General features: G+C 39.2%; 1 long non-coding RNA gene across 4 annotated transcripts in view; it reads right to left on the reverse strand.

Annotated features, from left to right (window-relative positions):
* Nucleotides 1–15,676, reverse strand: part of LOC102160109 (uncharacterized) — a 48,196-nt gene that overhangs the window by 3,384 nt on the left and 29,136 nt on the right. Inside the window, exons 3-6 of one of the 4 annotated variants that reach the window (XR_014813346.1) lie at nucleotides 12,618–12,743; nucleotides 9,116–9,170; nucleotides 6,034–6,098; nucleotides 2,862–3,050 (exon numbers count right to left, since the gene is read on the reverse strand). This is a non-coding gene — a long non-coding RNA (uncharacterized LOC102160109). The remainder of the gene's footprint in view (nucleotides 1–2,861; nucleotides 3,051–6,033; nucleotides 6,099–9,115; nucleotides 9,171–12,617; nucleotides 12,744–15,676) is intronic. The other 3 variants (XR_014813347.1, XR_305112.3, XR_014813345.1) reach the window with 3 other exon arrangements.

A 15,676-nucleotide genomic window follows, 5' to 3' on the forward strand; every position in this document is an offset into this window, starting at 1 on the left:
AAAACAAAAAAACAAAAAAACAAAAACAAAAAAAAAAAAGAAAGGATTAAAAAATAAATGAAAAGAAATTGACTGTTCCTTGCTTACACTACTGAACAATTTATATATATAATTAATTGAGATATTTATTATCTCATGTTAAATATTGGAATTTTCCAGAGTTATATCTAGGTCCTGTTCACTTATTCTACATATGAAATTCTACCTGCATGATTGCATCTGATGTCATAATTTTAACCACCATTTATATTCAGATAACTTTCACATTTGTATCTATAGCCCAAACCTCCTTCCCTAAATCCAGCTGCTTAGTGGTTATCTTTGTTTAGCAGATACACAAATACCTTAAACCTTATCAAAGCAGATTTATTATCTCTTCTCTTGACTACATCTCTTTCCCTTGTGACTCCCTCAATCATTTTTATGTTGTATGCTTTGTTCATGACATAACTACCCACCACCTAAGCAACCTTTTTTTTTTTTTGCTTTTTAGGACCACATTTGCGACATATGGAGGTTCCCAGGCTAGGGGTCAAATTGGAGCTATAGGTGCCAGCCTACGCCATAGCCACAGCACTCAGGATCCGAGCCACATCTGCAACCTATGCCACAGCTCACATCAATGCCAGATACTTAATCCATTGAACAAGGCCAGGGATTGAACCCACATCCTCATGGATACTAATCAGGTTCATTACTACTAAGCCATGATGGGAACTCCCTAATTGTCATATAAAATTATATTACTTTTGGGTCTACAATACAGTGATTCAATATTTGTATATATTGTGATATAATCACCATTAAGTCTAGTTGACATCCATTATAATACATAGCTACAAACAATTTTTTTTCTTCTGATAAGAACTTTTAAAGTCATTTTCTTAGAAACTTTCAAATACGGAATACAGTATTGTGGGCAGATGACCATGTTTAATGAACAATAAATGCTGACACCCAAGATTTCAGAACCAAGCATCACAAACACATTGAATTTATAAAAATTTTTTGGTTAAAGATGGTGACATAGAAGGCTTCTGAACTCACCAGCTCCCATGGACACACCGAATATATAGCTATACACAGAATAATTCTCTCAGAAATAAATCCAGAAACTGGCTGACTGACTCCTACACATTATGTGAATGAGAAGGCACCTGTATCAAAATGGATAGGAGATACTGAAATACACTCCTGGTATAGCAAAACACAACTGGGAGGGAATGCACAACTTCCAACTTCTCTGTAAGGAGTGAAAGGTCTGGATACAACATCTAGTGCTCCAGCTTTTAAGACTTCCATTTGAGAGACAACCAAGAACTGATGCCAGGCTGAAGAATAAATTCATCTCCTCCATGACACCACTCTGTCAAGGCTGGGAGAGGTGGCTATTTTATGTGATGCACAGAAACCAATACAGAGCATCGAGGAAAACAAAGAAACAAAGGAATATGTTCCAAATTTAAAGAAGGTAAAACTCCAGAAATAGCACTTAATGAAATGGACATAAGGGACTACTATAAACAAGCATATGTCAAAAAATTGGACAACTGGAAGAAATGGGTAAATTTCTAGAACATACAACCTACCAGGACTGAATCATGAAGAAGGAGAAAACTGGAATGGACTGATTACTGGTAAGGAGACTGAATTAGTAATCAAAATTTTCCAAGCAAAGAAAAGTCCAGGACCAGACGGCTTCACTGGTGAATTCTACCAAACATTTACAGAAGAATTTGTACCAATCCTTGTCAAATTCTTCCAACAAATGGAAGAGGAGGGAACACTTCCAAACTCATCTTACCAGGTCAACATTACCCTGATAACAGAACACAGGAGAACTCTGTAAGAAATAAATATAACAGGCCAATAGCCCCCATGAGGAGAGGGGAAAATGGGTGAAGGTAGCTAAAACATACAGACTTCCAGTTGTAGGATAAATAAAATCAAGGGAAGTAACATACAGCATGGTGCTACAGGTAACAATACTGTGTTGTATATTTGAAAGTTGCTAAGAGAGTGAATCTTAAAAGTTCTATTCACAAGGAAAAAAATGTATCTATGTGAGGTGATGGATGTTCATTAAACCATTATGGTAATCATTTCCCCATATATGCATATAAAATCTTTATGTTGTACAGTTTAAACCAATGCGATGTTATATAACAGTTATATCTCACTAAAACTGTAGGAAAAAAAGAATCTAGGAGTTCCCATCGTGGCTCAGTGGTTAATGAATCCGACTAGGAACCACGAGGTTGTGGGCTCAATCCCTGGCCTCGCTCAGTGGGTTAAGGATCCGGTGTTGCCCTGAGCTGTGGTGTAGGTCACAGACTCGGCTTGGATCTGGCATTGCTGTGACTGTGGCGAAGGCCAGAGGCTACAGCTCCCCCTGGACCTGTAGCCTGGGAACCTCCACATGCCACAGGTGAGGCCCTAGAAAAGACAAAAAGACAAAAAAAAAAAAGAATCTGCAAAGTAATTTTGACACTTAATAATGCATAACTGTCATTGTACTGAATGATAATTAGGAATCTGTGATAAAAAATTCTTGTAATGGTTACAACTATATTACTGTTACAGAGTCAAATTATTTTTCCTTTTTTTGTAAAAATTAATTTTCTTGATTTTTTCAATAAAAAGGTAAATATTAAAAGTCTATTCTGATTCTGTAGGCAGTTTAAACTTGATCACACTCATGCTGACTGATTTACACATTTAAAAATCCAAGGTCTTGAATTCCTACTTCACGGATTTATGGGGATTGAACAGTTCATGTTGTTGAAGATGAGCTGTGTTCCTCAAATTTCTTCCCCCATAATCCAGACAAGACTCAGGGCAGATAGGACCAGTCCTCTTACCTGTATCCCCTGCCACAGACAACCTCCTTGCAGGAAGAAAAGGAGCAGAGTGAGTTAAGTGAATGATGCGAGAGGCCCAGGAAATAATGGATTCGGGATTTTCATTCATTCCTTCTTTCCCAAATATCTGGATGCCCTTCGTAAAGCATTTGCACAACATGTCTGTTCTCTCTTCTTTTACAGGCCTGCCTGAGAAGACAAGGCAGCACAGATGGGGCTCTGAAGGAAATAAATCTTACTCAGCTTTTCACATAATGCAAGTGCTAGCTATTGTTTTTAGCTGCCAAGTACATCAGTTAGATTACTGGCCAACCCATCATACCTTCTAGTGGCAAAACTTACATTCCCAAGCATTTGGCTCAGACCAGACCAAGCAGAATACTTATTCCTGTGGTGAAGTAAGTCAAATGATCCAAGCCACAGTATTTCACCAGGATTGTTCTAGATGGAGACAGCAAGGAAGGCCTTGCTTTTGGACACTAGAGTTGGAAGTTTGTGAAAATACACGCTAGTGGTGTTATTTCTCGACTTGCAGACTTGTAGAGAGTGTGTGTTTGCAGTAGGAGTAGGAGATAATGAAACCACAGAAAGATAGCAGAGTTACAGATGCAGTGAGAGATGAGAGACAGACAGACAGAGACCAGGAAGCATTGAGTGCTCCAGGTCTGAGATTCTAAAAGCTGACATTCCTCAGGGTGTTAGTCAACGAAAATTTCTGGGCAGAGGAGCCTGCCTCCTCGTCTCTGTATCACACTTCACCATCTGTGGCCGAAAAACAGCACTCACCATGCCCGGGGCTCAGAATACGTCTTATACAAACAGTTCTTTCAACCCCTGGCCTCCAAGTCCTTATCTTCTACCAGCAATGTCCTCAACTTACATCTCCCAAGAAAAGCAACTCTTTTCAGGTATAAAGGAGTCAATTCCAGGGTAGACATTCCCTCAAGGGAACTAAATCTGTTGCAATTCAACTCTTGTCTACCAAGTGAACAATTTTTTTTATGTAATTAAACAAACACTTCTTTTAAAAACTGTAGTCTTTGCTGTATATTTACATAACAAAAAATTCAAGAGGTTTAATCAGAACAAAGGGGCTGACTGTCCCAAATGTGGTTCAATGTTTTTGGAAACAAAGAAAACTACTGGCAGCTTTGAAATGGCAATTTTTTTTTTTTCCTGCTCCTATTCTTCTAAATCATGGTGTCAAGATTAGTCCTAGTTTTAGCCACTTTCTTCCCTGCCACTTTCTTCCTCCTTGTCGCCTGTTCAAGAAGCTTTTCACAGCTTATGACCTACAAGATGGAATTCAATCCTTTGAATGGTAGGGCAGGTGACTTCCATCTTGCTCCAGATGTTATTCTAAAGTTCCTGTGCAGATCATAACCATCTGAGTGGGGTTATTCTGTGAGTAGTTAGAAAGGAAGGACTGATACAAAGTGAAATGCCAGGGAAAAAGTGATGGAGCATGATAATGTGAAAAAAAGAATGTACACACGTATGTGTGACTGGGTCACCTCGCTGTGCAGTAGAAAATTGACAGAACACTGCAAATCAGTCATAACGGAAAAAATAAAAATCATTATAAAGAAAAAGAAACTACATGGAGGTAATTAGTTGGATTAATCTGTTATGTGGTGGGTTCAGAGCTCTGTGACTTTAAGGACACCTGTGGCACATTCTTGAGGGCAGGATGAGGGCAGGACTAGTAGCCTTCAAAAGAGACCAGGTTAGAACATAATACGGTTAGAACATAATGCAGTCCTCATAGCTCTGAGCACAGTGTAAGCTCCCTAATTTCTTGCCCCACCTCTTCACACTGTTGCCAATGTGGTAACAGCTATAATCCTGATCGGTCTCTTTCATGGAGTTTTCACAACAGTTCTCCCTTCAGTCTTGATGCTTTTGCTGTTTGACTGAGTTCCAGACCTGGCCCTACTCTTCTTTCTGCTTTTGTTATTCAGGTTAACAGCATAAAGGGGATTTTGGCCTATTACATGACATGAGATATGACACAAGACAATTTCGGTACTCTTTTTGTCCCTAGGAAGAAAAGGGATGGGTATTTGAAAGAAAGACCCATAATTACCACGAGTAGGACTATGTTAGAAAAGCTGAGCTGAACAAGGATCGGATTTCAACTGGAAAGTCAGCACAAATAATTGGATTGGCCTCATTTTTCCTCTAGCACCATCCTGTTGTTCAGCAAGAGATTAGAAGCAGACACTGGGGAAGATTCAGGGTTTGGTGACATAACACAGATCCACTACATAGTTAGGCAAGTCTAGGGTACTGAACTGCTGCTAGGCATGGCTGTGTTAAATACTACCATCTTGGAATCTTGGTGTTTCAGATATGATAGAATGGCTCACATAATACTCATTTTTACCTCCCTCTATTTTTCTTATTTGACTCTATTACTGCAGCTATAAAATCTAAAACTCAATTCTCCAGGCTTTCTTGAAACTAAAGGGGGCATGTGATATGGTTCTGGCCAATGAGGTATAAGTAGATGTAATTTAGAGGCTCTATTTTCCCTCTCTTCTTTTTGCCTGTGTTTGAGGCCTGGAGGCACATCAGTGCCAGTTGATACCAAGAGGCAGCAAGTAAGAGGACAAGTGAGAGCATGCTAAGGGTGGTAGACTAAAAAGGTAGAAAGAGCCTGGACATTGTTGAGCCATAACATCAGCCTGGAACTACCAGGACTTGTGGCAGTGAGAGAGTAAACTTCTATTCCTTTAAGCTAGTACTTTTCATCCTTTTCCAAATCTTAGCACACAAGGAAATGATAATATTCATATTCCACATGTAGGTAGACATATAAAGCTGCTTAAGATTGGAGACAATCTCTCATACCTTAAAGGCTTACTCCAAAGACTAAATAAGTATTATCTGAGCTTACTTTTAACCATTGACAGCTCTCAGAGAATTCTGACTTAAGCCACTTTCGGTTGGGACTTCTTTTCTCGGAAGCTAAACACATCTTTGATGCACTAGATTTTGAAGAGTCTTGGGAGGCAAGAAAGTAACTTTTAACCCACAAAAGAGGGAATGATTAAGTAACGGAAATTTGTAATGAAGGAAAAAGGCAAGTTAGCCTGTGTATAGTAAAAATGAAAATGTGCCATGTGAAAAAGGAGGGATTTCTGATTTAAGGAATCAGAAGGTTACTCACTGTGATGAGGAGATCAAAGTAAAGGCTCTGCAGGTGCCTGGCTAATGAAATGGAGATGGAGGTCTCTGGAATCAGGAAGGAAAAAATAAGGGCTAAAGGAACTGGAACTGTTAAATTACCTGAGCATGGAGTTCCCATCGTAGCTCAGTGGTTAATGAATCTGACTAGGAACCATGAGGTTGCGGGTTCAATCCCTGGCCTTGCTCAGTGGGTTAAGGATCCAGCCTTGTTGTGAGCTGTGGTGTAGGTACAGATGTGGTTCAGATCTGGCGTTGCTATGGCTCTGGTGTAGGTTGGTGGCTATAGCTCCGATTAGATCCCTAGCCTGGGAACCTACATATGCCTCGGGTGTGGCCCAGAAAAGACAAAAAAAAAAATTTACCCTAGCATATGGAGATCCTGGTGTAGAGAAAGATGGTTCTGTCGCAGGCTGAAGGTACCCAAGGACAAGAGGTCTCTGCTAGAGGAGAAGGTTAATGCTGTGAACTGGGAAAAGGACTTTAGACTGAGGACTTATATTCACAGGATGAGATTGGAAGGGAAGGTGCTCACTCTATTATTTAGGAGTAACATTGGGAATCTAGAAGAAAATCAATTCTGAGGAATGGACCATATATTTCTTCTCTCAGCCTTGCCACCCACCTCCCACACCTCCCCTTTGACCTTTTCCTGCTCCTCTATCTCTGGGCAATTTAGGTCAGATTGCAGTACTGAAATCAAAAATCTAGATGAGCATATTTCTCCAAACCTCCTTCCCTGATGACGACGATTCTCTCCTTGCCCAAGTTCTACTTAGTCTACATGGAACTCCTTTTCAACTAGGCCCGACTTTGGACTTCAGTGTTCCTTCAGCATTTTGCCATTGGAGCAAGAATCCTGATAAGTCAGTTTCACTAGAATTCCCCATCCTCCATATCTGATCACCTTCCATATCTAATTTGGTTCCTTATCCACTGCTATCACCTGGGTAGACGCTGATACCCTGGCCTGCCTTCGACAAGAATCTTGTCGAATCTTGAGGTCAGGTTACCCGAATCCCCTATTAGCCCTGATGTTTCCTCTTAGTAATGATCACCCCTCCTTAACCCTACTCCTTGGCTAAAAATCCCCGCTTGTCCATGCTGTACTGGGAGTTGAGTCTAGTCTCTCTCTCTCACTTGCAGTAAACGACTGCAGTTATCTCTGTGTCCATTGTGATGACCCCCCTTGAATAAAATCTGCCTCACCTAGCATCTCCAACAAAGGTCATGAAGACTATTTTCTTTAACAATTTGAATAACATTTTTTATAATATTTATTAGGCATTAACAAATAATTATTATTATAGATAATATAGGTATTACAGACAATTTATTATTGAACACATACTAGATATCTGACACCATTCAAAGTGCTACACAAGTAATTACACATTTAATCTTCATAAAAACCCAACCAACTTTGTGCTAAGGCAGTGTGAGCATTATGATTTGGTGTGTGAAAGACAAAACGCACTACACAATTAAGGAGGCTATATGATTGCAGTTATATAACGAGGAATGTCTCCAAAAAAGGGAGGGGCCTGGGGTTTTATAGAGGCAAGTAAACGAGTGTGTCATCTGCCATGTGGGGGTTATAAGGAATGACAGAGACACCTCAGAACATCTGAGGTCAGAACTGTGCCTGTGGTTAGCCATTTCCTGGAACATGAATGGGTCCAAGAATTCCTCAACCATTACTGCTCAAAACACAGGGTGCAAACACAAGTGTAGCACTGCCAGGTGAATGAAGAATGAGAGACATGTTTGCATGTAGCAAACAATTTAATGATAACTTTCAAACTCTACACCCCTAATTCAAACTCTTTAACATTAATTAAATGCAAAGCCTTTTATGCTACGTTATCAAAAATTATCTTCTGTTAAATTTAAGACAAGAAGTTCTCTTGTGGCGAAGCAGGCTGAGGATCTGGCATTGTGACTGTAGCAGCTTGAGTGGCATGGGTTCAATCTCTGGGCTGGGAACTTCCACAGGCTGTGGGTGTGGCCAAAAAAATTTTTAAGGAAGAATGGAAAGCTTAGGATCACCCTCAAGGCTACATTTTAAGAAAAGCCAACATGTGATAGACAACGGGGAGGTGGTTACTTTTTCATTTTTGGCTGTGCCTATGGCATGTGAAAGTTCCTAAGCCAGGGATCAAACCGGTGCCACAAGCAGTGACAGCGGCTACAGTGACAATGCCAGATCCTTAACCTGCTGCACGAACAGGGAACTCCAGGAGGTGGTTATTTATGTTACAAAATGATTACTTAAAGTTTTTAACCGAGCTTCCCAATGATTTATTTTTAGAAATAGTATCAACAGTGAGAGGCCACCCAAGAGCATAATGGTAAGAAAAATAAGACTGCACCCTGGAAAAGCCACTTTTATGGCTATTTAAAAAAGCAGGAACAGGAGTTCCCATTGTGGTGCAGCAGAAATGAATCCGGAAACGAATCGGACTAGTATCCATGAGGATGTGGGTTCAATCTCTGGCCTTGCTCATCAGGTCGGGGATCCAGGGTGGCTGTGAGCTGTGGTGTAGGTCTCAGATGTGGCTCGGATCCTGCGTTGCCGTGGCTGTGGCCAGGAGCATTAGCTCTGATTTGACCCCTAGCCTGGGAGTTTCCATATGCTTTGGGTGCAGCTCTAAAAAGCAAAAAAAAAAAAAAAAAAAGGTAGGAACAAGTCTGTCTAGGTCATAGGTTATCCCCAGAGCAACATACAGTGCTTTCCATAGAGTAGGTACTCAAATATTTGCTTGAATTAGTGACTTTGTAGGACTAAACTTGAAGGCTATGTAAAACTACAGGACGAAAAAGTTTAGAAATGCCTCAAACTCCAGTCAAAACAAGGTAGGTGCAATCTTGGGTGGCAAGTCTAGAATGTGATTAACTTTTAGTAAGTAAAACCCCAGGCAGCAGCCGTATTACATCCTATTTAGAGAGATGATGTGAATGTAGGGGTTTGAAACATGCCACCCCAAAATATACCAACTTTGTATATTTATTGTTTTGAGCTAAAGACATTAGAAAAACAATAGATAAAAGAAAGGCACACTGACCTCCCTTTTCTTCCTGAAAACAGGAGAGAAAACTCCCAGGCAAAGGATGCTCTTCCTGCACCCGAAAGAAAAGAACATTCTTATCACCAGAGATATAGTCAAGGTTGAGAAGAAACTGCACAAATAAACCTTGCTAAAATAACCATTATCTCCCTTTAGTCTCCCCATATATTTTAGGTACTTTTCCACAATTAGTGCAGTGTGAACAGCCTAGTATGTAAGCACATAGCCCTAACCACTGAGACCACAATGCGTCTTCATTTTCCTGCGAAGACACCTGTGCACATGTGAAAATAAAATTTGTACCCTTCTCTGTTCATTTGTCTATATCAATTTAATTCTCAGGTCCAGTGTGAGACCCTAAGAGGGTAGAAGAAAAGTTTTGCCTCCCTTCTGCAAACAAAAGGTAAGTTCTGATTGGGGCAGAGAATATGAAAGCTTCCAATACAAAGTTGCTAACAGCCATCCAAGCACTGACCAGGCCGAGAATCATCAGATTGATGAAAATGGCTGAGGAGGCGAGTGTGCCAAGCTTCTTTAATCTGATTCCCTTAGCCATTTGAATTGTATTACCGATGTCCCTATTCTAATCCCATGCTTACTAAACAATGTGGTAATTCTATTTGGACTTCCTGTGGCTGTCAGAGGAATAAATCTTGGACCTGGAATTAACCACAGCAGAACTGAACTGCAACCACACATTTAGCTGTTTCCTTTCAGCTCCATCATTAACTAACTTCTATCTTGGAAACTGAGAGGTGGAGGAACACAAGCAGTAATATGGTTAGAATTATGTTTTAGATAGACTTTTCTTTTTCCAGGCTGCAGTGTGGAGACTGGATTTAAGAAATAGAAGACTGGGATCAGACAGACTAGTTAGAAGGGGCTTTTTGAGATTGTCCACGTAGGAGATAACTGGGACCTGAATTATAGGAAGCTGTAGAAATGTGGAGCCAAAATAGGAGGCAGGTCTCTGTACTCTTACTGGTGCTGGTTATTATTTTCTAAATCTGCTTATTTTATAGGTAAGTAATGCTAGCTCATTGATGTTTGGCTTTCAATGACTTTTATTAATAATGAAGATAAAAATTTATCAGTTGATTTATTCTTTGTTTAACTACTGTTTAATTTTTAAAATTTAATTTTTCTTTTATGGAATGCTTTAGACCCTAAATGTATGAGATTCAAATTATCTAAGATTAACCAACAATGGTAATAGGGACATTTAAACACACAAAATCGCATAACACCAATTGAAATGCAAAGCAATCCTATTTTACTTTAATGTAATGCATTAACTTTAGTCTGACCTTCAGCTTTCATTTACACAAAGTTGCCTGGGAGATAGAATTTACTGTCTCAGCAAGACCAAAGTGTTTGTGCTATAAAAGGAGTCCAAAAAATTAATTCTAAGAAATAGAGTAAATTTATCCAGAAATCAATCAGTCCAAAGGTTTAGGAAAATGATTAAAAAAATGATGTTAGAAGAGCAATTCATAATCCAATGCCCTCATATTTTTCTTCCTAATGTATACTTATTATAAAATAGTAAGCAAAGATAATAGCAACAAAACACTTTTTTTGGTTAAAAGAAAGTGAAATCATCATAAGCTCATCACCATAACATGTCTTAATGTTTTGATTTTTTTTATTCTTTAGTTTTTCTTATCTGTGTGTGGTGTGAATTTGATATCTCTGTTTATGATATCCCTATAGATATATTATATCTATATATATGATAATTAGATATTATGATATCTCTATAGATATATTATATCTATATATATGATATATAGATATTATGATATCTCTATAGAATTATGATATCTCTATAGATATATCTATAGTGGTGTGAAATTTGATATCGCTATGGTTTGGGGGAATTCACTCAAAAGAATGTCTTCCCTTTTAAATAGAGAAACTGCTTGTGAACCCAAGGTTGGCACTTGCCATCAGACTCTACATGGAGTAAAACAGGAGCCACTGCAGCTGCTGACCCACAGCACCCACTGAGCGGAACTCAGGGTGGAGACCAGGAGTGAGGCACTCTGTGCTCTGGGAAAACTGGAAGAACAGGCCTTCGAGAGCCAGATAGTTTTAGGAGATTTTATGTGTCCAATTCTTGCATCTCCTCATATCTAGAAAAACATTAAAATCCTTCAATGATGACTGATGTCAGGGACTAGCAGTAACCTTCATAAGACAGCAGTGAACTTCATAAAATGTTTGCATGGCTGCATGCACCTCCCCCTTCACCTTTGTGATTTTTATATTGATATTCCCCCCCTTTCTTCTTTGGACTGCAGTTAAGTGAACAAAACAAAAAACATTACGGCCATCTTGTGAGAACAGTCCCTCCCAAGGGTGGGCCAGTGAGCCCTGAGGGAATTAGGAAAGAAGCAAATACTGGCCATCTGTTGAAGTGCATATCAAAGGAGTGATTTCAGTAAACCCAGACCTTTACATCTTCCTGTAGAAACCGCTTTTTTTTTTTTTTTTTAAAGTCTTTTTCTGTAAAACTTTTGTTCCTGCTACTTTCCCTTCGTTGCAAAAATTCATATATCCTAGCTTTCCCCCTCACCTCCTCAGAGTGGTTTCTCAGGGCTACCTGAGATGCTGTTTCCTGGGCTTAAATCCTAATTTCACCCCAAGTAAAACTTAATTCTCAACTTTCAGATGGTGAATTTTTTTTAAGTCAACATACTGGATTTTCTACAGCAATAATAGCTAGATATAACATTAGTAGTTAGATGCAGTGCTATGCTAAACAGTTTCTTTCCATGAACCAAAAACTCTAACAACTCAAGCTCAAATGTGAAAGATGTGCAAATAACATTTAAAAATCATTTTATAGGAGTTCCCGTCATGGCGCAGTGGTTAACGAATCCGACTAGGAACCATGAGGTTGCGGGTTCGGTCCCTGCCCTTGCTCAGTGGGTTAACGATACGGCGTTGCCGTGAACTGTGGTGTAGGTTGCAGACGCGGCTCGGATCCCGCGTTGCTGTGGCTCTGGCGTAGGCCGGAGGCTGCAGCTCCGATTAGACCCCTAGCCTGGGAACCTCCATATGCCGCGGGAGCGGCCCAAGAAATAGCAAAAAGACAAAAAAAAAAAAAAAAAAAAAAATCATTTTATAAATTATTTTGACTTTAGTCATTTCCTTTTTTTTCTGTTATTCTCAAACGCTTGCAGTATGGAAGTAACATGAAAGGACTGCAGCATTGTGAAAGGATTCTGGAATAGAACTGGGCTTTTATCGTAGTCCTATAACTTATGTCGCACATATATCACCAATCTTTTTCAACTTTAGTTTTCTCTTCTGTAAATAAAAACTTCGCATGATTCATCTAAGAATAATATCAAAGATTGTGCACTCAGTGAATCAGTGAATGCTAATTCTCACGCTGTAAATTATTTTAAAAATATGATGCCCCTGTATACTGAATTAGGAACTGACCTAATGGGGATGCTCAAATTATTAATACAGAAAAATCCTTGCTTACTTGAGCTTTTGGAAGCATATGAGAGGGTGTCCTTTGATTGATGGCTATAATCAATATCTGAAATACCTTTGCCTTTTTTTCACCGACCACTGCTTCCAACTCTTAAGACTTGATTAACTGTAAAGACTAAAAAACAACAACAAAAAGCAATGTAAGCAATAGTAATACAAACTAAAATTTATACTTTATGGCAAGATAAGAAAAACTGAAACATAAACATTTTTCTCTGCCCATTGGCCTCCTCTCTCACAGCTACTGTGCATTTTAAATACATCTGCATTATAAATGGACCCAAACTCCTCCACCAGCAAAAATGTTTGCCAACCAAAAAGAGCACCATTCTTCTGGCATTAACAAGAAAATTCCTTAAAAGATAATATTCCTTCTTTATCTTGTAAGGGGACATGATGAGCTTAGATCTGGATTGTGTAAACTGACAGTACACAATACATCATTTAACATACAGCCCTCTGTCTCAAAACACTTATAAAACTTATATAACTGTGACTTATAAGAGTGAAACACTTCTCAGAATTTTCTAAGATGCTCTTCCAGGGTTATAATTCTCAAATTTAGCTTGAATAAAAATTTCCATTTTCTGGAGCTCCCACTGTGGCTTAGCAGTAATGAACCCAACTAATATCTTTGAGGACATGGGTGGGTTCAGTCCCTGGCCCTGCTCGATGGGTTAAGGTCTGGCATTGCAGGGAGATGTGTAGGTTGCAGGTGTGGCTCAGATTCGGTGTTGCTGTGGCTGTGGTATAGGCCAGTGGCTACAGCTCTGCTTTGACCCCTAGCCTGGGAACTTCCACATGCCATGGGCGTGGCCCTTAAAAGACAACAACAACAACAACAACAAAAATTCCATTTCCTTCTGATTAATTTTTGTTGAAAATAGCAAAAGAGAATTTATGAAGTTACAAAAATTCTTTAAAGCTATGAGTAACTGTATTTAAGGTTCTAGCCAGAGCATTTAGTTAAGGAAAAAGAAACAAAAGGCATCCACATAGAAAAGGAAGAAGTAAAACTGTTTCTGTTCTCAGATGACCCTAATCTTACATATATGAAACTCAATAGTTTCCTCACACAAAAAACCATGTTAGAACTAATAAATTAATTGGGCAAGGTAGCAGGATGCAATTTTAACACGCAAAAATAAGTCGCATTTCTATACACTAACAGTTAATAATCTGAAAAGAAAACTATGAAAAAAACTCCATTTACAATAGCATGAAAAAAATACTCAGGAATTAACCAAGAAGGTGAAAGATTGGTACAATGAAAACTACAAAACAGCGACAGACATTAAACAAGACATAAATAAATGGAAACACATTGTATGTTCATGGATTGGAAGACTTTTACTGTCAAGATGTCAATACTACCAAAAGCAATCTACAGATTCAATGTATCCCTATCTAAATCCCATCAGTGTTTTTTGCAGCAATAGAAAATCTATGCTAAAATTCATAGAGACTCTCAAGGGATCCTAAATAGCCAAAGGAATTTTGAAAAAGGAGAGCAAAGCTGGAGAACGCACATTTCTGGATTTCGAAACTTACTATAAAGCAAGAGTAATCAAAACACTGGGGTACTGCAGTTCTCATCATGGCACAGTGGAAAGGAATCTGACTGGGAACCAAGAGATTGCGGGTTTGATCCCTGGCCTTGCTCAGGTTAAGGATCTGGCATTGCCATGAGCTGTGGTATGGATCGCAGATGTGGCTTGGATCTTACGTTGCTGCGTTTGTGGTGTAGTCCGGCAGCTGTAGTTCCCACTGGACCCCTAGCCAGGGAATCTCCCTATGCCGCAAGGGCAGCCCTAAAAAGCAAAACAAACAAACAAACAAACAAAAAACAAAAAAACCCACTGTGGCAGAAAGATAGACATGTTGATCAGTGGAACAGAATAGAACCCAGGAGTTCCCGTCGTGGCGCAGTGGTTAACGAATCCGACTAGGAACCATGAGGTTGCGGTTTCGGTCCCTGCCCTTGCTCAGTGGGTTAACGATACGGCGTTGCCGTGAGCTGTGGTGTAGGTTGCAGACACGGCTGGGATCCTGCGTTGCTGTGGCTCTGGCGTAGGCCGGGGGCTACAGCTCCGATTAGACCCCTAGCCTGGGAACCTCCATATGCCGCGGGAGCGGCCCAAGAAATAGCAACAACAAAAGACAAAAGACAAAAAAAAAAAAAAAAAAAAAAAAAAAAAAAAAAAAAGAATAGAACCCAGAAATACCTTCTCTCATGTATGATCAACTTTTTTTTTTTTAATTAAAGTAGAGTTGATATGCTATACTGTGCTGTAAATCAAGTGATTTTTGTCCAGGATGCTAAGGCCACTCAATGCGGAAGGATAATCTTTCCGACAAATTGTGCTGATAAAACTGGATATCCACATACAAAACAATGAAGCTGAATCTTTACCTAACATTATATATGAAAGTTAAACGAACATGGGCTGAAGATTCAAATGTAAGACCTAAAACTGAAAAAACAGAAAAAAAAAACAGAAGAAAACAGAGCAAAACCTTCACAATATGGGATTTGGCAATGATTTCTTAAATATGACACCAAAGGTACGTAAGACAAAATAAAACAAAAAAAACCCAGACAAATTAAACTTCATGAAAATTAAAAAATTGTGTGCATGAAAAGAGAATATCAACAGAGTAAGAAGGGCAATCCACAGAATGAGAGAAAATATTTGGAAATCATATATCTGATAAGGGATTAATATCCAGAGCATAGAGAGGACTCCTAAAACTCAACAACTCAACAATAAAAAAACAAGCAATGCAATGAAAGTATGAACAAAGGATCTGAACAGACATTTCTCCAAGGAAGATACAGGAATGGCCAATAAGCATATGAAAAGATGCTCAACATCACAAATCACTAGTGAAATGCAAATCAAAAGTAAAATGAGAGCTCATCTCACACCCACTATGACAGCTAATAGGATGTGGAGACATTAGAACCTTTGAGCACTATCGGTGGGAGCATAAAATCCCACAGCCACAATGAAAGCAGTATGACAGTTCCTCAAAAAATGAAAAACA

The sequence above is a fragment of the Sus scrofa genome, chromosome 8 (assembly GCF_054392235.1).
Source record: "Sus scrofa isolate SSC_HxYL_T2T_F1_AM1 chromosome 8, Sscrofa_HxYL_maternal_Yorkshire_Landrace_v2.0, whole genome shotgun sequence".
Lineage (NCBI taxonomy): Eukaryota > Metazoa > Chordata > Mammalia > Artiodactyla > Suidae > Sus > Sus scrofa.